Consider the following 23,248-nt stretch of genomic DNA (forward strand, 5'->3'; position numbering starts at 1 on the left):
TCATTTGCATTTATATGTGGAACATAAGGAATAGCATGGAGGACATTAGGAGAAGGAAAGGAAAACTGAAGGGGTGGAAATCAGAGGGGGGGACAAACCATGAGAGATTATGGACTGTGAGAAACAAACTGAAGGTTTCAGAGAGGAGGGGGTGGGGGGATGGGTTAGCCCAGTGATGGGTATTAAGGAGGACACCTATTGCAATGAGCACTAGGCGTTATACGCAAACAATAAATCATGTAACACTACAACAAAAACTAATGAAGTACTGTATGGTGACTACTATAATAAAAAAGAAAGAAATACAAAGATTTATAATTTGAAATTTTAAAGGTCCACTTGAAAAATAAAACAACCTACTAAAAAAGATGATTGAAATGAGAGTTTTCCTGAAACCCACCAGGATTTTGTTTTCGGTGAAACGGTTTTGAAATACTCTTACTAATACGAAAGTTTTGCATGCTTATGATAGAACAATGTGTTTGCCTGGATTGCTCTACAGCAAGCACAAGATACGTTTCCCAAAATGTATTGAGTACACCATCAGTTAGCAAGATTTGTAGAGAGGCCATGCTCACGCAAATGGTTCTGTTCAGGTAAATGATCATTATATCCAGTGTCCATATCACATATGTTGACACAAGTTAGACAGTCTCAGGTGACCCCCCTTAAATAGAGGCATGGCAATTTTGTGGTCACTCCTACATATATATTCTTTCACTCTGACTTCTGACTCGGAATGAGAACTCTTACACTTCATTTCTTTATACAATAGTATTTTTCCTGTATCAGTGGCTGTAAACTAATACCTCCAGATGGAAAGTAAAAAAGTAATAGGATAAGGGGGGTAGCTATAATACGGACTTGAATTTGAAGTAGGGAAATGCATGGACAATTACAAAAACAAGCATCAACTCATTACATCTTCCTCTTCCAATTATTTAAGATGAATAATAGTACAGGGAAAATACAAATGTTGATTTTAAAAATGCTTTCTCTTTGTTTTGTAAATAAAAAAATCCACATGAAGACTTAAAAATGGATGAGAAGAAAACACTCCTCAAATCTAAGAACCCTAACATTTTTAAAACTCTTTTCCATATATTCACGTTTATGATATGCCTTACATTAAATGCTTTTATACTTTTCTATGTACATTTAATATTATGTCAGAAGCCTTTGTTCATGTAACTGTATTCACCCTGATGGTGCATAATATCCCATCTAGAGAATAAGTGGACAAAATATTTATTGTTGCAGACTTAGTATTTTCTCTCTTGTCCTAATATTTATCAATCACTAAAAATAGTGCCAGGCACCACATTTTAACTTACATAAGAATTATTCTCAATAATGCCTCATATTTAAAAATACTATGGTGATACCCAGCTGGCTCAGTCGGTAGAGCGTGCGACTCTTGATCTTGAAGTTCTGAGTTTGAACTCCATGTTCAGCTTAGAGCTTACTTAAAAAAATGCTACAGTCACAACATTTTGCTCATATTATATTTTCTCTCTTATATTTTAAGGTCGAGGTATCAGAAGCAGAATTACCATGTTAAACGTTATGAATGCGTCTTAGCTCTGACTATATACTATGCATATAATGTGCAAAACACTTGCACCAAGTTCAACATACCAAATAAGTTATACCAAGTTATAATGTTACATGCTTTACATGAGAGTACTTTCAGCATTTCTGCTTTTTACTTCAAATGTTTAGCAAGTTCAAAAGCAAAGTTATATACATATGTGGACAATTCAGATCATATTTTCAATTAAAATACCCCGGTCACTGAAGGCTATATTAAAACTTGTAAAATTAACTGTTTTTTTTTTTTTTTTGTCTTTGCTTCTTTTTTTCAGAGATTGTGCACCAAGTATCATCATAAGCAAGTTCTGCACTACTATGTAGGAAACCTAAAATGAGTAATGAAGATTGGCCAATAATGCATCTTTTAGAGTAGATCTCCTAAATCGATTCATTATTTCAATCTCCCCTTACCCATTTTAGCATGTGCCTTTTTTTTTTTTTGATAAAGAAAACTTGAAGAAATTAGCAATATACCAAATTGTCACATTGTTAGTAAATAAAGGACCCAGAATCCAAGTCTGGAAACATTAACTCCTTACTGCTGTTATACTAACATGAAATTTAAACTATATGAGAGTAAGTGAAAAATTAACATACTTTGATTTTAGGACATTTGCTAGGTTTACATGATTTGGTACCTGATTATATCAAATAATTATGCCTTATAAAGAATTTTGCTTTTGTTTTATAATTAGTAAATTTAGTACAAATATATAATTATGAACATTTATAAACTTTGTGCAACAATATCATTATTTATACTTTCTTATAGTTTGTCTAAATTAAGAGAAAAATGCTTTGGCAAAAAGATTTTGGAGGTGATAACTTTCTATTTTCATCATATAAGAGTAATGTTTCTTTGCAGCGAACAGTCCAACAGACTACTGTTGTGTCTATTTGTTGTTTCAGATTCTGCTTCCTTTGAATTTCTGTTCTATAATACGTTGAAAATATAAACCAGAAGCCCTTTTTAAAACTACGTACTGATACACAACTTTTCTTTCACTTTGGAAAATGCTGCAAACTAACCTAAAAAGATATTTAACAATTACATTTTTTGTGAGTGCTTGATAAGAATGTGGTTTTCAACTACCTTGTGAAATTTTAATACAGTTAGGAAGAGTTTTTTTTTTTTTAAGCCACATATCATATATTTTATTCTTTCATTACTGCATAATGCAAAGACCAAAATCCTGTTCTCTCTGCTATCAGTTAATAAAACATTTCCTGAATTATTTAACTTCCTTACAAATTCAAACCATTTTTATGTTTTTATCATTTTTCTGTCAACAGTCAAATTCTAAAGGGAAACACTATTTATGTTCATGTTTGCTTTTATTTAAAATTGTTTGATTTTAAAAGGTGTAGCATGAGCAGCACTGTGTTTGTTTGACTCTGGCTGATATATGTTATTATGGGTTGACTTTGAGTAAATTGCCATCTTGTTTGCTTAGAAAAAGAAAGATAGAGCTAATTGAATGAAAACACCATGCAAAGGATTACAACAGTCCATTTTCTTTATTTGAAATATGTCAACACTGAAATATGAATTTGAAAGTACTATATGTAAAATATAGCAAAGATTAAAATGGTTCTTGAAGATACCTTTTGTTTAAAATGTGGTAATTTACATGTAAGAAATCACATTAATTTTCAGTGCCAAGCACATTTCTTTTTATTTCAGAAGAAAGTCATCGACTTAATATTCATAGAGGCATTTTTGTTGTTTTAAATGGTTGCATTATCACTGCTGCTTTAGTCTGTTAATGCTGTCTTCCTATTAATCAGAAGCTTGAAGAGTATATACATTTATTTACTATAAGGACGTTTGATAGTAACGTCATATTTTCCTACAATTTGTTATGGTGTGTTAATGCTATAATTTCTCTTCTAAAATTTGATAATATTTTCAATTTTGTTCACAGAAATTTCAAAAGAAGACATATGATAAAGTGATCAAAAAGATGACTGGGCTTTTAAAAATATGTATGATACCGAGAAAAATAAGCCGTATTTGTAATAGTCTCTATACTACTTACCCTTTCTCAATTTAAATCACAAAATGCATCAATTTAAACAATATCCTACACTAATTGTTTTAAATAACTCATTTTGTAAGTCATTATCTTGTTCTTTTCAATAAGATATTTGAAGCTGCTACTGTAACTATTTTTAAAATTGAAAAAATTAAAAACAATGAGTAATCTGCACTGCAAATCCTTCCAACTTGTATGATTAATTTTTCTCCCCTCATTGAGTTTTCTATATTAACCAAATTATCTAATCAAGCAAGGAAACCATTGTTTATCTGAATTGTGTAGTCTTCAAATTCAACCCAAATATTGCCTATTGTGTTTATAGATACAGATTCTGAATAAAGGCTGCCCTAGACAAAAGTTCGTCCCTGACTGATCTTTTCTCCTTATCTTCTTCTTCAGAGTCATCATTTGCATTTCATATCAGGTGTCCTCGATGCTTGTCTTCTGGGGAGAAGTAGGAGGAATTTAATTTTTTTCTTTATTTTTCTTAACCTTGAATTGATGGCTAATGCTCTTGGAAATTATTTTATTAATCTAATAAAGTTGCCTACGTGTTTTTAAATGTTAATATTTATAATGGGTTGCTACATCATTCAAAGTGGTCATGTATTTGTCCTAACCCATCGTTCTTGCATAGAAGCAAGATAAACTGTACGAAGTATATGGAGACTGGAGACGCCTTTCTTACTCTATCCCATCCCCCATACTCAGGTACTTAGAGGTACTGGTGCTGGTAGTGAGCATCCCTAGTTTCCAGGAGAATTTTAAGACAGACATCAGAGTGCACTGTGGAAGGTCCTCAAGACAAAAACTTCACCACGATGAAGACTCTCCCACTCGACGTCTTATTACCTGCTCTCTCCTCTCACATGTATTGCTACTTTAAATGGCATGTCTTAAGCATAGACGGATCCTGTGCAGAGCTTTAAAAATACCTTGATCTGTAGGGTTTATGATAATGGGTAAGAAAGCCCAGTGTTTCTTTCGAGTATATTCTGTCAAACAAAGATATATTCTTGGACGCCATTGGTCAAATTCCCCTGCAGGTGTAGAGTTTTCTAACACTCACCATACAACTGGAAAAAAATGAGATTAACCCAAGTACATCAGGATATGTGTCCACAGATCTCCCAGATAACAAATCTCACACGCTGGAATACGCTAATACGTTTTATGAGGTTCTTCTGACAAACCTCTGCCAGAATTTAGTTTCCTGAAGAAGAAAGCTGGACCTGTTGCTCTAACCCCTCAGTGCCTGAGGTCAAAGAATGGGGTTATGAGCAGAAGTGAATAGAGAGGTTTATGAACTTGTTCAAAGTCATACAGCTCCTAAGATAGAAGTTGAATTCAAATCTGTTTGACTCAAGCCTTAAGTCTTAATTACTGAGACTGGATAGATGGATGGATAAATGGATAAGCTGATGGATCACAGACTATGTACGTCTATATGTACACATACGTCTGTATGTGTACGTCTATACACATACAAATACACACTCCCTGAATATGTAAATATATAAATGGATTTACGAATATACAGCATGTTTACGTATATATGTGTTTTTGGAATAAAGTAAAAGCATGAATAATTAAATAATTTGTGGAATAATATATTTTAAAAATATTTAAAGCCTGGTTTATAATTTCAATTCATACGATGTAAGTCTATGACTTAGAGTACATGAGATGTTTTAGAGAATGTGAACAAAATAACTGAAAGTTTAAGGTGCTTTTTTAGTACGAGTTTGTGGCTTCCCTGAAGGCAGGATGAAGTCTTGCCATTCCTTCTGTCAATGGCATATAACAGGAAATTAGGGGAGGTTTGGACTGGCATGGGTTGGTGATTAGATTGCCTATTGAAATACTGTGGAACAAACTCCACAGGCCTACTAGATAATTTTAAACACAATGTCCCACAGAACACCAATTAATATTTTCCTTTTATAGGGTGTATAAAAGTATGAGTAGAAATTGTGTTCATGGAATCATCTCTTTGCCAAGGGTTTTGGTGAACACAGAAGCGTTTTTGTAAGAAAAAAAAAAGTAGTAATTTTAACTTAATGCCAGCATTTTCCTGACTGCATAATTCACATTTCTTTTAAATAGCTGTTGTTTGATTCATGTATTTATTGGTATAAGCGAGAAAACTAAATTCTTGATGGTGAAACTATGTTTAATCACATTATCTTACAATCTTAGGGTATCAGACAGTAGACGTCACAATCTATATTACATTATAGGAAACAAAATATTTTTCATTTCCAGGAATTGTTCTCAGATAATTGATGCAGTCAGTACAACTTTAATAACTCCCCAGTAGTTTTTAAAGACTGTTCAACTATAGGATTGTGTGAATATATATGGTCATCAATGCCTGTTTTATCATTTGGTGATCATGAATTAATGCATTTTATAGTCCTCAATTCCAAAGGTTATTACTGCATATAGAATTTCTTTTAACAAGATTGTTATAGATTTGTTTTAAGAAGACAGTCTGGCAACTGACAAAGGTCATGGTTGCATTTAAAAACAAAACCGAACAAAACAAAGAGCTAGAATAAAGAAAAGGAGAGCAACCTGCAATCATACAGAAGACAGATACATCAGGCTGCATTGTCACATTTCAGCTCCAGATCAACAAGGCTGCAGGAATCATCATAAATATCTGACACGTTTAGGGTAAAGCAAATGTTTGTGCATGACAACAGCTAGGAAATAACAGCTAACTGATTGTGTACAAGTGCAGTACAACCTTAATGCTGGGTATTGCCCTGATTATATTTGGATTTCCTTGATCCTTGTTAAAAAAGGAAATATTTCATCTTAAGATGCAATTAAAGGATTTATTTTAGTTGTTATATACCCAAGTACTAAGATTACTTATGAAAAATTGCTCACAATCAAGGAGATTACATTGTAAAATTAAGCTAAAATGTTGAACAAATGTATTTAGTTAAGCACTTTCGTAATAAAATATGTTTTAGATTTGGATATTTTATGAACAAGTGTTTTCCTCCTTGAATACTATGTGCACAGATAAATGCAACGAATCGATTAGTAGCATCAGTAAAATTCTACAGCGTCACCACATAAAGAAAAGTACTGTTATCTAGCTTGTATGAGAGTTCTACGATTTCGTATTTCTTTGAATGTTGAACTTCTTTGAGGGAAGCAGCAAAAACCTTTTGGTGTTTGTAAGGGGATTTAGGTTCATTTATAAAGATCTCTTTTAAAAAGACAGAGAGATTGTTTAAGACTATAAATGTCTTTATTGGAATTATGCTCTTACCCTCATTTATTTTAACAAGATTTGTAATGCATTCTGGCCTTTGATCTCTTAGTTTGAAACACTGCCTGTTGTTCCATTATTCCGCCATCCATTTGCAGATAACAATACATCAGAACCTTTTTCTTGCTACAGAAACAATGCCCTTTATTTGAGAAAGGACACTGTTTTGACAGATAAAGTAGGCATTTGATAAATTGAAACAGGTTCTGAATTATTTTGAGGGGAATGTGTGCTACATCTGTCTGCTGATTTTCCACTGAAGTAGTGCTTAACTTTCTTGTCTGTTTGTGATTTATTGAGCTACAGAAAAGGTTAGGAAAATTTCATGGCTCTTCTCATATAATTTGTAAGTGAATCAAACAGCATTTGTTAATGTTTATGATACTTAAAAGGCAAAATTACTCCCAAACATTTATTCACAATATATATGGTAGTGACAACTAGAACAAAAGGAAAGAGCAAACAGAAATATTATTTCTCCATTAGTAAATACCATGCTAGAGAAAAGGAACACCAAGGTAAAACTATCACCCTGGTAATTTTAAGTAGTGTGGAATTTCAAATAAGGCCCCATGTTAATAATTTACTCTGGGAATAATGCAGATATAGCACTATGAGGAAAACAAATGCTGTCAGGAATGACCTCTCAGATACATTTTAAGAGCTTGGAAGGAAAATTATATTAATAGCTTGTATTTTTATTCTTTTTTTTCTAAATGAGTTTGTAACTTTCAGAGTTTTTCCTTTAATACTACTGAAGATTTCCCTTGAAAGAGCAATTACAGCCAAATACGAAAAGCTTCCCAACTAAAAATTATTTAAAGTGCGCAGCATTCCACAAATTTTACACAGCATTTTCAAATTGAGAACCTGCTCTAATGTGAGAACATAGAAAATGGGTTTAATATTTAATGTAACTATGTTCTCATAAACTTTACTATTAAGCATTCCAGATTTAAAAATCTTCTTTTTAAATTATTTGTTGAACCCAGTTATCCATTCAATCTTTAGGTAAGTAGAGACAGAGTCATCATCCTTGCTCAACATGAGGACACTGAGCGAAAAAGAAAGAAAGGTCATGGAATTGTGGCAAAAATACTATGCTGAAAGGCTCTTGACCTTGTAATACTATTTTTAGTGTGCTGCACTGCCAAGAGCTGCATAAAGCTTAAGAATTAGATGCTCTACATGGATACTCTCTAAGTATTGTTAAAGACCTGATATGAAAAGCACATTGTTGTTTATATCTTTACCCCAGAAATAAATACACAAGACATAGTACCCTAACTGTTCTGGCTCCCTGAAAAATATTATTCATTTTAGACCTACTCTTTCCTACTCTGCATAGTTTTCTCTTTTTTTTGGGGGGGGGCAGTAAGAAGGCTATATTTTATACACAAAAAATATCAAATGTTAATTTGCTATGTGAATTTTCAAAATGTGCCCTAATTTTCAATGAAAAAAGTAGGATAAGATTATAAACAGTGCTGTAAAGAGAAACTAGTACTTTAACAAGGCTGAGAAATGAAATAGAGAACAAGTATGAAAGCATTGCTGTGATAAGATCTTCTCAATTTAAAACACAATATAGAATAACAGGGGCACCTGGATGGCTAAGTCCATTAAGCATGACGTCAGGGTCATGAGATCAAGCCTTGCCTTGGGCTCCAAGCTCAAGGAGGGAGTCTGCTTGAGCTTCTCTCTCCCTCTCCCTCTCCCTCCCCGCTCCCACTCATATGCTCTCTCCAAAATAAATAAATAAATAAATAAATAATAAAATCTGTAAAATACAGTATACAATAACATACATATAAAGAATACATAGTACAAAAAGAAATAGGTATTTCTTACTGCTTCTCAAATGTTGTCTTCTTTTCTCTTATCAGAGCGTGTCTTTATGTCTTTTCCTCCTCCCTCTCCCCTCTCCCCTCAACACACACACACACACACACACACACACACTTACACTTCTGACCCTGAAAATGCCCAATCCACAGTTTAGCTGCGTAATATATTCCTGAAGATCCAAGCATGACTGAGTTATTTTTACGTTCTTTTTGAGTCACTTCTAAGTAATGTAACTTAATTTATAATTAATACATCTGTTGCCCAAATATATAGCCATCAGTGTTGTAATTGCTGATTATGTTGCCACTGCCCACCCAAACAAAGTTTCTGTATGCATTCTGAAGGGTAGGAGGTTGTGTAAGAGTAGGGTAATTCATTCAGTTAACAAATACTGAGCACTAATACAATTATGGATGAGGTTTATTTCTAGTTACTAGGAATTCAGTAGTGGCCAAAACACTCAAAAACTTGCCCTCATTGAACTTAATTAATTTTGAGCTTTTAAGGGATATAACCTATTTCCCTCCTTCATTCCTTCCTTTTTCTTCCTCCTTTCCTCTCCTTTCTCTTTCTCCTTTCCTCTCCTTTCTCTTGTTTTATTCATTCATCTATTTATTCATGGAGCCATTCAATAATAATTTACCAGGCACTGTTGCAAGGCACTAACTTAAGAAATAGGAACACTGGGGGCTCCTGGGTGGTGCAGTCTTTAAGCGTCTGCCTTTGGCTCAGGGCATGATCCCGGAGTACTGGGATCGAGCCCCACATCAGGCTCCTCTGCTGGGAGCCTGCTTCTTCCTCTCCCACTCCCCTGCTTGTGTTCCCTCTCTCACTGGCTGTCTCTCTCTGTCAAATAGATAAATAAAATCTTAAAAAAAAAAAAAAAACATAAACTCACAAACATTAAAAAAAATAGGAACACTGGAGACAACTAGTAGTCTATTAAATACATTTGCCACATATAGAATCCACCTTGTTCTCATTTTATTACGCTGAAGTATATGCTCCATTTGACAACAGCCCTGTCTCTATCTGGGGCTTAACAACAAGTCATCTGATTAGCCTCTTCTAAGATTGCATGGTATGAAGCAGGAGAAGATGTTGCCATGTGATCTGAGAGCCCACAATATATTTCTGATAAAATACAATTTGAATAAGTGGACACACACATCCCTCTATTGATTTTTGACCCCAAATAATAAACTATATATATTTTTACTTCCTATTTATTTTTAACATTTTAAGATCATGGAATCATTTCAATGAACTACCTATGTGTCTGTTAATTTTTGTTTCTTTGAAGTAGAGGAATTAAAGACCCATTCTTATGTTAATTTTCTATGAACATACAGAAACTGCTGCACCTTACAGAAACAAAGATGTGCCTTTCTTAACATCTAAGCTGAGACAGAATACAGGCTCTTTCTTCCCCTCCACAGTCAGTCTATTGGGCACTACTGCTACTTCATGCAATAAGTAGCAATTTATATTTTTGATAATAATATATATTTTTAAATAATTTTTTATAATTTTTTATTTCATTTAATAAATTGAGCAATTTATATTTTCATAAGCCAGAATTTGTTCCTCCATGTATTTATTCCTTTTGCCTATAATGCCTGTAACCCAAACTTTCTCAGCTTTGGCACTACTGACAGTTTGAGACAGATAATTCTTTTTTGAGGGTGTGGGTGGAGCTACCTTTAGAATTACAGGATGTTTAAAGCATCCTTTAGCTTTACCCACTAGATATATGTTGAATTCCCAACCACCATTTGTGAAAAATCAAAAATGTTTCCAGAAAAGGCGAAGTATATTTTAAAACGCCAAATTTGCATCTGGTTGGCAATCACTGCCTTAACCCCAACTGCCTGGCCAGCAGCTACTCCCCCTTTAGACATACCTTAAGTTCTTTGAAGCACCTCCCAGCCTCCCAATTACAAATGAAGACCCCAGGCTTTGTGCTTCCAATGCAAAATTGTTTTGCTTTCTCTTATTTCACTTATCTAACTGTACCCCACACTACATTACAAGTTTCTAAAGGGGAAATGTTTCCTGACTTTTTTTTTCCCCCACATCCCTGTTAGCTAGTAAATGTCTATTGCCCAAATTCAGGAAGGGGGGAGAATAAATGGGACTTAAAGATGTAGATTCATTAGAAATAACCAACCTTGCAAAAAAATTGTTATCCAGGTACATGAATGTACTATTTTAGATAGCAAATAAGATAGGGACTTTGAAAACTGTAAAGTGTTCTATGAAACAAAGCAATTACCACGCACCTCCCAATATTCCTTCCCGGACTGTTTGTTATGGAACCGACAAAATTCAATCATTTTCAATGCATATAATGTCAGAGAGGAAGGGTTCAGATTTCCAGGCTAAATGAAGAATTACCATCATCTGTGGAAACTTCAAACTATCTTAAGGTGTGTGTGTGTGTGTATGTATGTATGTGTGTGTGTAACAGAAACGGCCATTGTAACCATTATGAAGGCTTGCTGCTTATTTCAGTAAGAAGCTTAAATTAGGCTATGAGAATATAACTGAACAGTATTTTCTAGCTTAGTTATTATTTACACTGGCTATCAATAAAATTTGTTTCTGTGATACACCTGTTACAAGAAATAATATTTCTTTTGTACTACATTCCCATCAGGCATAAAACATATGAACTATCCACTGATGAAAACTAATTTCAAATGGCTTCCTGCTCAGACTAACGTAAAAACTAAGGTTGTAATTGTAAATTGCTTATACTTCTTAAGACTCTCAGCTCTAATCCTATATATTTCCTGTAAGCTACATAATCATTTAAAGGAGATTCTATACTTTTTGAACATAATATCTATATAGAGTTATGTTTCAATTATTTTTCCAATGTTTATTTTGAAAAAGCAAGATTTTAGCAATAATTTACAAAAGTTTTTCTCTTAAGCAGAAAGTCAAATGACTAAATTATATTTCTAAACAGTATTATTTTATGAGAAAATTACTATTATTCCCTCAAACTTTAAAAATTATAATCACTTTTTGTGCTTCAACCTTTTAAGGAAAGCTTCTATAATTGGCTTATGTTCAAAGGATATGAAAAAATATGTATTCATTAAGATGTCAATTAAATTTCAGAAATAATTTTAAAAGTGGAAAACAAAACAAGCAAGAATTTTGAAAAATGTAATTAGAAACAAAGGTTCGGATTACTGCTAAATGAAATGTCAAGCTAAATTCCCAAAATGGTAAGTGGTTTAAATATTAAATTATGTATGAAACATTGTAAAGAATAAATATGTACATAACTTATGATGAATAAAACTATTCAGTATTTAAGCCTAATTCAAATGAATTTCAGTAATTAGTCTTGAACTTTCCCTAATAATGATTTTATGGAAACTATCAAAGTGAGTGCTCTGTTCTGCCATTCTTTCTGAAAAATACCACTTGCAGACAAAAGCCAAAAAAAAAAAAAAAGTTTTAAGAAAATTTGAAAAGCTCGATACTCCTAATAAAAGAAGTTATCAATATCCTTCTCATTTTACTTAGACTCAGAGATTGCACCCAATAACCTCACACCATTTAAGTCCCATTCACTGACTGGGTACCAGCCCTTTCAGTCAACGTGATATTTAATTCCATTTATTCTGGAAATTGCTACTTTCTGTAACTACTTTACAGCAGGCACAGATGGTTTCAGTTGTACCTACATCTGGGTACAAAATTACAAAAGGTTGTATCTATAGGTTGAGAAACAAAAAATAAATGAACATGTCAAAATAATCTTGAGCTATTAAGGAACTTGGGAGACATTAATGCAATCTCCCATTTCAAGTAAAAATACCATTTCCAACATTCTTAAACTAAGAGATGGCAAAGCAATCTGGACATTACTGGACAATGTTCCTTTAAATGTCAGAGGAAACACCTGTGTTTAAGATATGCTTTCATGTGTCTTCTACTCACTGGTCTTAGATTTTTTCATGTAGAACACCGAGGCTATCCCTAAAATTAGTTTTTTAAATCTTTTTTTTTTTTTAAAGATTTTATTTATTTATTCGACCGAGATAGAGACAGCCAGCGAGAGAGGGAACACAAGCAGGGGGAGTGGGAGAGGGAGAAGCAGGCTCACAGCGGAGGAGCCTGATGTGGGGCTCGATCCCATAACGCCGGGATCACGCCCTGAGCCGAAGGCAGACGCCCAACTGCCATGCCACCCAGGCGCCCCTAGTTTTTTAAATCTTAATGCCAAGTAACAATTGTAACTTTTTTTTAATGTAATTAATCTTCCCATTTTGCCTGAACAGATTTATTTATTTATTTTAGAGTACTGGAGGCAAAGAAACATTGTAATGCACTGGACAACATGTCAGAGGGGCCACCTGTGCAGAGTCATTATAGTTCTCGTTGCTTCAGTGTGGCTGTTTGCATGTATAATTCATAGGAGTTAGGACCTTTTACCCCGGGGTGCAAATGATTGATCTAGACCAGCTTTTAAAATAAGATAACATTGGTGATTTCAAATTACTCCATTATGCTTCACGTGAGACCTGGCTCCATGATGATTCCTGTTAAAATGTGGTTTCTAAACTTCCCCCTCATAAACCCTGCTATTTTTGGATTATAGATCAGGAACCCATATTAACTCTGACTTGTACCACACTTAGGTGACGTGGAACCAATACTGAAGAAATTCTAGTATGAGGCCACTGAGAGTTCGAGTGGCTGAGGAATATCTCCCTCTGTTTTTTCTAAGGACAGATTTGCTGCTGACCTATGGTTTTACAACTTTGCACAGTGTATTTTGGGGTCTCTATTCTCTTGTGTTGGTCTTACCCTTATTAGCTGTGTAAAATTTGTTGAACTATCACATTTCACCAAATTTCAGTTTCTTTATCCATAAAATAAGAAACAAACATCAGTTCTACAGGACATGAACTAAAATGTGATAGGATGCAAAGATTATCAGGGGCCCCATGCAAGGTAACACGCAAAGTTTCAGAAAATTCTTCAAATTTTAAAAATAAATAAATGTTAAAAGACATGTGAGAGTGGAATCCACATTCCTCAGCATGATGTTCTCCAAGAGTCTACAAGAAAATGTCCCTGGCCAGTCTCCCAAACCCTTTAAAATTAATGGCAAAGCCCTGAACTTGGGGGCCAACTTCATCTACTACTCACCCATATCTTGACCAAAGACATGACCACATTTTTTTTCTTTGTAGTGCTTCCTTTGCTCCTTTCCCCTTTCCAAGTTATGCTCAGATATGGAGATAAAGGTATTATGAGACTAGGACAGAAGTCGACCCAGAGTAGACCCACTTCCCACATGTTCTAAGCACGGCCTATCCACACCTTCTGGATCTATGAATCCTTGGACAGCAAAGTCTTCTCCAAACATTTTGAAACATCAAACCAGGGGCAGGCATATTATGTTTGCTTTCTGATAAATGCACAAAGAGGTGACCTACACACCTCCTAGATAGTCCACATACCCCACCCAACACAGCCACTGAAACAAACACACCACAGAGGCAAATAACCTCAAAGGAAGGGCTCTCTCAGGCCCTCCTCCATCTACAGGACATTCTCCATTTCCCTGTGTCCAATAATTGCCAATGTGTTTACTCCACAGTACAGACTGCTTATTCCTCTAGTGTTAAATATTTCTCAAAAATATCTAACCTTTTAAAAAAATATATTTTGTATTTATTTAGTTTAAGGAGAGAGAGTTGCACGCATGCACGTGAGAGAGTGGGGGGAGGGGAAAGGGGAGAGGGAAAGAAAAAATCTCAAGCTGACTCCCCACTGAGAATGGAGCCTGATGTGGGGCTCAATCTCATGACCCATGAGATCATGACCTGAGCAGAAACCAAGAGCTGTACGCTTAACCTACTGAACCACTCAGGTGCTCCCAAAATATCTAATCTTTTAATAACATTCTCTTTCAGTGATATACAAAAATAAAATTCTCAAGGGCCTGTCCTAAATTTGTATCTACTTTATGGGATGGGATAATGGGAGGTAGCTTCTAATTCTGTCTGAGAATACCTGGTTAAATCATGTAACTTCCAGGAGGCTTTGATACCTACCTCCAGAAATGAAGATAATTTTCCTGAAGAATTTATAAAGGCTGACTCTTTAACTCAACTTTCACAGGAAAGTGAAAAAAAAATTTAAATCCAACTCTTATTAAATAGCAGCGCCTAAAGTGAATTTATTATTTTATTAATGTAACTGGGGTGTTCAAAAGAAGAATCTGGCTTCAAAAAGCACTCAAAGCAGGTCTTCAAGGATCTGTGATTCTGTTTTTTTCTGCTCTCCCTGTGGTGGTTTCATTCTTAGGCAAGGTTTCTCTGTGCAGTTGGCTAAGATGACCACCTGTAGATTTAGACTTCTGTTTTTCTTCCAACTAGTCCCCTGAGATAAAAGAAAGGATCTCTTTTTGATAGTCTGAGGAAGTCCTAGGGATGACTTTGTTCAGCCCACTTAGGGTTATGTGCCCATGGCTGAGAATCTATATTTTAACTGTTCTTAGGCGATATCAGTGTATGGAAAGGAATAATAATAATAATAATAATAATAATAATAATAATAATAGTTTACCAAATATACGTGGCTTTCCATTTTCAGAGACTTTTAATATGTATGCATTATTTGAACCTAAAAACAATACTACCAACACATAGGCTAAATATTTTATCTACATCAAGGATAAGGAAAACTGTCAATGAGAGAAGTTACATCACGCATTCCTGGTCACGTAACTGATTAGTAGGACAGTCTGAATTGAAATGCCAATCTCTTAATAGTAATCTCAGCTGTAAAAGAAACACTAGTGTGGAGGCCAGGTTTTGGACAGTTGTTAGAAACTGCATTTAACCAGGGTTATTTCTGAGTTATTTATGCAAGCTCAACTGTGTTAAGTAGGAAATTTGTGAGAATTCAAAATGTGTGGATTAGAGGACCCTACACAGATTAAAACTTCCTACCCCAAAATGAGCACCCCCGAGTTTGATTGTTATTTATAGTGTTAAGGTTTAAGGAGTAAATTAGATGAATATGAAATGAAAGCAGTTTTCACTTTTTCCAGTAAAGTTTCATGATTCTTTTATTTATTATTCATTTCTTTGTCCAGTTAGATAGAACCTCCAGTATCTCCAGACTACTAGCCGTCTCTCAAAAAGGTATGCAGGTGGGAGTGGAAGGTGATTGTGATGGGGGGAAAAAAAGAAGAAAAAGAAGAGCATAACCATGGTGTGAAAATCTGTAGATGCTGATGTATCTGCATTATTTAATTCTGAGGACTTTAAGTAAATTTGAGAAATGACTCTTCAAAAAAGTAACCTTGAAAAGAAAGGGTTAAGATGGTCACATGTTGAAGTAAGTGGGCACATCTTTTCTCAACCTCTCCCATAGTATGTCCCACCAACTTAATGGAATGAACTGCAGGGGTGTTAGAGATGTTTTGTCAATTCCATACTACTCTGACACCAAGGTATTTGTCTAACAACGGCTGGAATGGAGCAAGGGCGAAGAGACAAGATGGATGCTAATATGCTGGCTTTTGTGCTCTCTACCAAACCATTCAAATGAATCACTCGCTGATGCCAACTTGCACATCTGGATGGAGGGCCATATGATATCAGGAGGACCTGAGGAAAAATAACCCTGTGATATTTGCTAGTCAGAACTTTTGAAGAATTTGATTCTTCCTTAGAAGTACTGTCCCATAATGCTCAAGGACATGGAGGAGAGTATGGGATCCAGAGATTTCGAAAAAACAAAAACAAAACCATCCTCCAGTACCCAATTTCTGCATTGTACTGCCCACAGAAGTGACCAATTTATAATCAATTCAAAACTACAAGCCTCTAGAATTAGCATATGTTGACTGTTTGGCTTTTAGAATAAGCACCTGGACAGTATTTTGATAGGAATGGACACTTTTAATTACTATGTCCAGTGGTATTCTCTCTGACACCAGAAAGCCTAAATACTGAGATGACTGGTAAAAAAGTTTCTCCATTTGGAGTGTACTCAAGCATATTTGAAGCAAGAGAGATACTTTGAGAGTCAGTTTCTATGAAAGTATTGTAATTGGCAAGAATAAATAATATAAAGTCCTTCTCTTTCACCATTTTAATAAATTCAACCTCCAAAATGCAACAGGATTGTTAAACATGCTGAGAACTCTATGCCCAAAAAAGTTTTGAAGTCAACACAAATGTACATTAGCTCATGCACCTGAGGGACACAATCAGTCCCCTCTTAGTTACTTGATATTCAAGATGATACCTCAGATTTAAAGTACTTAGGGTTGTCACTGGCCATAAAGGGAAGACCAGTATATTCTCACATGTATCAAAGTAAAATAACTCAGAAGACCATGGCTGACAAATATTACTTGAATGATTTAATACCATCCTATTTCTTTTCATTTTGTTTCAGAAAAGAACACTTACTTTGTCATTGGTCAGCTATGGTGGTTTTGAATTATTACTTTTTGGTATGAAACCAAATTATATCAAAATATTACTTAACCTAGTAGTGATATTTTAAACTATAGGACATATTGCTCATTGTGGAATTAAAGTTTATTCTCATATTTAAAAATAACCTAAGGGAAGTGCAACAGAAAAAAATGGTTATCTCTAAGGAAAAATAAAAATTAGACCATTGGCATGTGCAAAAACATACTCAAAATAAATATAAACCAAAATATAATAAGCTAAATGAAAAACCTATGGAAGAAAATATATGTTAATGTTTTGTCCTTAAGACAAAGATTTCAGAGGCAAAATCTAAAAGACCAATTCCTTGTCCTACCACTTCCGACCCCTAATTTCCTTTATAATGTAACATGGTATATATTATGGAAATATATATGATGTCATGGCATTTAACATCCTGTTTACTGCAAAATGCACTTACTTATCATCTTTGTTGTTTGTTGTCTCTTTCCTTCTGTTAGAATGCAAACTCCACTCTGAAAGCTCCATGCTTTGTCTATTTTATGCCATGAAACATTCTTAGTACCAAAAAACTGTAAGGGTCTGGAATTTTAGGTCTATTATATGCTAACAAACTAACTCAGGGCAAAAGACACTAGACTCTTGGGCCAAGGAATTTAATTCTCATAGCATTACAAGCATAAAGAGCACCAGCATATTTGTTTACGTCAGTTTCCCCTTGCCCCTCATGTTCCATGGGGGTAATATGATATGGGCACAAGGAAGTCCTGCACATACAGTGGGTCTGAAAGCTAAGGAATCATGAGCTTAGGTAATTTGCCTTTTACAGTGCGTGGTAAGCAAGCCTGCACTCCGTGTAGAAGACAGTACTTCATCTCCCAGAGCTGCTTACTGCAAACACAATCCTGAGGAATGACTTACGTAAAGAGGAACAAAGGTTTTGTATTCTTGGCATACACCTTAAGAACATGTGGTGATACTCTGTGGCCATGGGTCTTGTCCAATAGATCTGTGTGGGGAACACAGTAGGAACTAAATAGTCACTGAAAAAAAATAAATCAATGAACAGACTGAAAAGTCTGAATATGTTAAACTTTTAAAAACTACATAACAAAGAACTCCACAGTGAAATTCCACAAAGTGAAAGCACAGGCTGTGCAAAAATATTTACAAAGGATTAATAACCAGAGTAAATAAAGATGTATAATCTGAACATCATTAAGAAAAACACATATGAACCAACAGGGAAGAAAAGAACAAAGGATAAGAAATGGAAACTCAAATGGCCAATAAATACAAATACAAATAAATGGCCAATAAATACATAACATTTCCCAACCTCAACAGTAACTAGGAAATTGAAAGGTAAAGCTTTATGAAATACTATTTCATATTTTTCAGTTTACAAATTAAAATTGAATATGTCAAGTGGTGGGGACAAACGCAGAAGAATACTTTTCAGAAGGAAAAATATATAAACATGGTATTCATAAAAAATACCATGTAACAGCTGAAATAAAGGCTACATATATCGACATGCGCAAATATCAAAAGCATAATGATAAGTGAAAATAGAAATGTGTGGGAAATTCTAAGGCTTTAAAACATAAAAATAACAGGTTATTTATAAATACTTGCATGCATGGTAAAAATAGTTAATATCCAAAGAGTAATAAATATCAAACTCAGGAAAGTGGCTATATCTAGAGATGGAGAGAGATGAATAGAATTTGATTTGGGACAGAATTTGATTTGGGATTTGGGGCTCTTATTAAATCCCTAATTTTTTTAAAAAATTAAAAGCAAATCAAAAAGTTACATTCTTCTTTGTAAGACAAATAACAGCTGGGCATCCTATATATTTTTTCCATATGTAAAATGTTTCATTGTGAAGAAAAAGCTAGGTATCAGTTTGTAGGTGAAGATTTAAAGTCACCACATTTAACAGCATAGAACATAAAACAGCTTTAATCCATTTAGTGTAACATGATGTGGTAATCAAAGCAGACTGGACATGTTCTGTACCCAAAATGATTCTGTTTTTCTCTTGGGAACTTAAGATCTCTTGGTTCTGGCAGCTAAAGGCTTGGTTTCCAAGGCCATCTGAGTATAAGATTTTGTCTTAATGGCTGTCCTCTAGCAATCATAGTGCTATACAGATCATAGGCTCTGAAACCGAACCACCTGGATTTGAAACCCAAGTTTTCCTTTCCATAGTTGGCTGCTCCTTGACCAATTATTTATATCTGCTCTATGACCCAGTTCACATAATTGTAAAATGGTAATAGTAATAAAAGTATATTTCCTCTTTGGATAAATTCCTGGTCAACCTCCATCTACAATTTTGACCACCTTCTTCATCCCCAATTTGGCCCAAGAATCCTCTCATTCTTGTGGGGTGCCTGGGTGGCTCAGTCGTTAAGCATCTGCCTTCAGCTTAGGGCGTGATCCCAGGGTCCTGGGATCGAGCCCCGCATCGGGCTCCCTGCTCCACTAGGAGCCTGCTTCTTCCTCCCCCACTTCCCCTGCTTGTGTTCCCTCTCTTGCTGGCTGTCTTTTTCTGTCAAATAAATAAATAAAATCTTTAAAAGAAAAAGAAAAAGAAAAAGAATCCTCTCATTCTTGAAATCACTCACAGAAAGGTGAGCCCATCCCCATCTTCTGATAGGGACACTGTTTTTTTTAAGTTGTTCTTGGCATTCCTCTAGGCTCGGATATCCATTTATGAGTGGGCATGTGACCCAAGCAGACCAAATCATACCAAAGGAAAAAGCCTTACAGTATACCCTTGACTTTCTTCTTTCCCTTCTAAATGGAATTAAACAAAAAGCTATGGCCTTCAATTTCCATTGGTGATCATCTTATACCATGATGGGAACTAGGCTGAAGATGAAGGGTTAACAAAGCCGAGCAGAGGGGCAGAAATACTGTGAGTTTTGATGACAGGAGTGAGCCCCAGACAGAAATGCACCCAAAGCCTGCCTTATCTCTGAAATTCCAATTATTGTGAGATATTAAATTTCTTTAATATTTAAACCAATTTGACTTAGCGTTTTCTGTTACTCACAGAAGAACACAATAACTGATATACTATCTCATATATTGAACTGTAAAAATAAATGAGAAAAATTTATAATGCACCTAGCAAAGTGCTTGGTACATGGCTATTTTTAGCTAGACCTGGTTGGCCCTTATATTTCCTTTGTCAACACATTTCTTCTGCATGTTAGGTAAGTAGTTTCTATCAATTAGCCTAATCCTCATATAACCCTTGCGTTTTTCCATAGTTTTCACCTTCCCCATACATATTCTGTCTTATAAACAATGTTATTGACAAAGAGTTAGTTTATATTTTATAATTCAGTGCCTAAAATAGTATCTGGCACAAAGGAAGCATTCAATATATTTTTTTAAATGAATGAAAGTAAACTCATCTGACCCCTACAACACATAACAATGATTCTTATGGAATTTATACATCTGCCTTACTAAGCCTCCCACAGGGAAATGGTTCATTTACACAAGGGCAATCGATTATGTATTTATAGATACAAAAACTTTCACATGCTGGTATTTTATCTTAGAAACTTTGAAACTGTAGAAGTTGGTTGTTTGATTCTGATACAGTAGCACCTAAGACTTATCCTGAGATGCCACAGCTTAATGGGAGGCTATTCTCCCATTGTCTTTTCCCTCATTCAAAAATTAGAAAATCAAAGATAAATAGAACAATTAGAGACTCAGAAATGTCTAAGGAAGGAGGAAAACAACATCTGTAAATATAAGTAAGGTAGTATTTGTAAGTCAGGAATAAAACACTCCTTCTACCAGCTCTTAATGCTAACTCTTAGCAGTGACATCATTTAGGAGAGAAGAAAAAAAAATATGGTATGTGCAACTAAAATAAAGTATTGAAAATACTATTTTAATAATAGCAAGCACAAAAACACTTAGCATGTTCACTCAAACACGAATGTTTAATCCCCTGAATTCTTTAAATCTCTGATCTCCTTTGGGAATGAAATAACTTCAGGGCTCAATTTGTACTGGTAGCTTAATGATTAAAGATGAAAAAGTCTTTGCCTGTGCATCTGATTTTTATATGCCTTGTTTTACTGCAAATCCTATTAAAATAAACTCTGCTTTTAGTTGCTGTGAGTAATTGGATCCAGTACTTCACAGTTGAAAAATGTTGCCTTCCAATTTTAATCTTTCTTACTAAAACGATGACACTAGAAAACAAGAGGGCCGTAAGTACTATAGAAGATATAATTGTCAAAATAAAATGTAAAAATAGTCCACTATGTTGGTAAATTGTGTATGTATGTGTTAGGGAAACTCACAGCCATTTGCAATAGTACTTTTTTATTTGTTACAAATAAAATGAACGTGGTAGATTTTCTATTTAATTTTCTGCCAATATAGTAACAATATTTTAGGCCAAAATATGAAATCTAATGCTGATCTTTATGGTCTATATCTCATACCCAAAAAAGTAACCTGACTTAAATATAATTCTGTAGAGTTCATGCATGTGAGTGCACGTACGGGTGGAAAATAGAAGCAAAGTGGGGACAGTAGAAGAAAAGTCTAGGGGCGCCTGGGTGGTTCAGTCGGTTAAGCATTTGCCTTCGGCTCAGGTCATAATCCCAGGGTCCTGGGATCAAGTCCAGCATATGGTTCCCTACTCAGCAGGGAGTCTGCTTCTCCCTCTGCCCCTTCTCTTGGTTGTGCTCCTTCTCCATCCACCCAAATATATAAAATCTTAAAAAGAGAGAAAGAGAGAGAGAGAAAAGTCTAACTTGATTTTGCTCACTGTTGGCACCAAGACTTGATATTCAGAATGATTTTTTTTGCCAGAATCATTGTGATGGCAACAAAAACATTTGCTTAAAATAACAGAAATATGTGCAAGGAATGAGAAATGTGTACAAGTTACTGTGTACCAAAATGTGAGTGATAAACAGGCAGCTCTGATAGCGGCCTCTAATTCCTTCTCAGTAGAAAGCAAGGATCATCCCTTGTGAACACAAGACAATCCTTAATGTTCTCTTTGGTTGGTATCTCTTCTGCAAATTCATATTGCCTTTGTCCCGTTTAGTCTGGTCTTCTCTAGAATAATCATTTCTCACCGCCTAACTTTTATTACAATACCTTTGTTTTTCTTGTTTCCCCTTATTCTAAGTCATTTGCAAGCAATGAATCTCTTACAATTTCTCCTTGTTTTTAAGAAGAGGACACTGTCTTTTTAAACATGTTATTGATTATGCACAATTTAGTCAGTATAGTAAAATACAAAGAAAAAAACAAAGGACACCCCAGATCCCACCAACAGGAAACAAACACTATTAAGTTTATAATACTATCATTACTGATATGTCTTAATGCCTAATAGACTCAGAGATGGATAAATAAAATAGATTAGTTCTCAAAGTCTGGTCTTCAATGCCCAGTATCATCACAGATCCTTACAGGGATGTGCAAGGCCAAACTACAGCCGTTATAACACTGACACAATATTTGTTTCATTATTTTTTATTTATTTATTTTTTACTGTATGGTTATTTGCTCTCATTTAATAATGTTAAAACAAGGATCAGTAAAATTGTGTCTCCTTAGCACAAATTTAGGCAGTGTTACCAGTTTATAATCATTGTATTCTTCACTACAATGCCCTAGCAGTTAAAAACAAAAAAACAAACAAACAAACAAACAAAAATTCAGCTTCTCTTAAAATATTCTTTAAAGAAGAGCTTCCAAAATATTCTGGTTATCTCAAAGAAAAGCTTGGCTGTACTTGAGTTGTGTGCTCAACTAACCAAATTTTCCATGAAATAGTATTTTAATCTATAAGAATGACTAATGGAAAAAATTTGGTTATTTAGATGTAGATATTGACATTTTATAAAAAATGGTCATTGAGAGTTTGACACCCAAGGAAGATAAGAAGACAACAGACAATATTGTCATGGATAAAATTCCAGCTTGCAAGTAGCAATCAGAATTGTAGA

Source organism: Ursus maritimus, unplaced genomic scaffold (genome assembly GCF_017311325.1).
Source record: "Ursus maritimus isolate PB19 unplaced genomic scaffold, ASM1731132v1 scaffold_10, whole genome shotgun sequence".
Lineage (NCBI taxonomy): Eukaryota > Metazoa > Chordata > Mammalia > Carnivora > Ursidae > Ursus > Ursus maritimus.